Consider the following 1,874-nt stretch of genomic DNA (forward strand, 5'->3'; position numbering starts at 1 on the left):
TGTAGATGCTGTTGTTTATTTAAACCAGACAAGACGACTGTAATAAACCAGAAAAACATTTTTAAAGAATAATTTGAGAATAATCACACTAACAATATAAAAAAATCATTTTAGTATTTCAATTTAAAAAGTGACAATCTTATAAAACTCTTATTACATCATAGATTACTAAAATAATACTTATCTATTTTAGTGCAACACTAAAATAGATCACTTTGCAATTTACCCCTTTAGAAATATAAATCCACATTTAAAATTTTTCAGTTTTAAATAGTAAAGATTTTCAAATTTAAGGTGTAAATTACAAAGGAACAAAACAAAAAGTACATAAAATGTGTTAATATTCAGAAATTGACAGAACAGGAAGTTATTTTATTTTGATATTAGCAGTTTGTGATGCCCCAAAACATGGAAAAGTTTCAGAGCTGAATAGAGGCGAAAAAGAGTAAGTATGGAGGACTAATACTGCCAAAATTGGCAATAAATCTAGTCGTAAATGTCTTAGTTATTAATACATTCCAATTTATTCATTATACAGTGTAACATAAATGAATAGTTATCTTTTTAAACTGTATTAATTTTTAATTTTTTTATTTTTTATTCTGTATATATTTTTTCATTTTCTGTCACATTTCATTATTTTTCTAAATTTCCCCATTAGCATTTTTTATTCATTTGTTGACACTTTTTTAATACACCAATTTATTTTCTCATGTTTTTCTTTGGACTCTTTATACATAAACTGAAATACGGAAGGAGAATACGAGCAGGAATTTGGAGTCTTCTTATCTCCAATTGGTCAACATCAAGTTTCAGCCTGTCGCAATAAGCAACTAATCACATGATAAAAGTTTATTTTTATTGCCAGTTTTGGCAGGATCAGTCCTCCAAAATTAAATGGAGAACTTGATATTTCAGCCGAGTTCCTTCATCAGAACAGACCAAAGCAACAGAAAACCTTAGTAAATGAAGCAGTTTCTTTATAAAACAGTGAGTTAATTAGTCTCACCTGGAACCGTTTCCCGTCCTGCTGATGTTCCTCCGCTTCTCTGTCCAGAAACAGTTTCTTGCTCACTTGTGTCAGTTTCTCATTTTCTCTGGGAGCCATTTTGTCTCCAAGCAGAGATTTGTCTCAGTTCTACGACGGCGAATCATTGCAGATTAAAAAAAAAGAGTAAATTTCTGCCAATATCTCAGATTGAGATTCATTTCCCAAATATAGGGAAAAAAACAAGACAAATGTTTTTCTAGAAAAATGTTGGACTTTTGCTGTTACTTTTTGTGAAATTTCTATAAAAAGTTGAACATTTGCTAAGAATTTTTTTTTTTTAGAAAAAACAAGGAACGGTTGAAAAGTCAAATTAGCTAGAATTTTTTTGTAGATTTATCAAATCTAAGCAAAAAATAAAATTTTGGAGTTTAATTTTTTAATTTTGGAAAGTTTTGGTCAATTTGAAAATTTTCAAAATTTAAAAAAAAATTTCACGTACATTTCTGAGATTATCATAATCTCAAAATTTTATTTGGAAAGATTAATTTTCTAGAAAAAATATTTATATTTCTGAATTTCAAAAATCAAAATTTCACATTTGGAAAGTATTTTGGGTTTCAAAATAATCTCAGATTAATTTAGGAAATTCTGATGTTTTTCTAGTGAATTTCCCACTTTTGAAGCTCAAAAGTTTCCTTGTTTTTTCTCTTTTTGTGTGTTTTTTTTGGCAGAAATTGACTTTTTTTCCCCTACTTCCATACGCCGTCGTACATTTCATCAGCATCATCCACTGTGGCAGGTAAACTGTTTCTGGTGAAGCTGGTTTCAGGTTTTCATCATGAATCCATTAATGAACTCAGAATAAGGAGAACTGAATCACACC

This window comes from Poecilia mexicana, unplaced genomic scaffold, assembly GCF_051168715.1.
Source record: "Poecilia mexicana isolate PSO_F unplaced genomic scaffold, ASM5116871v1 scaffold_17, whole genome shotgun sequence".
Lineage (NCBI taxonomy): Eukaryota > Metazoa > Chordata > Actinopteri > Cyprinodontiformes > Poeciliidae > Poecilia > Poecilia mexicana.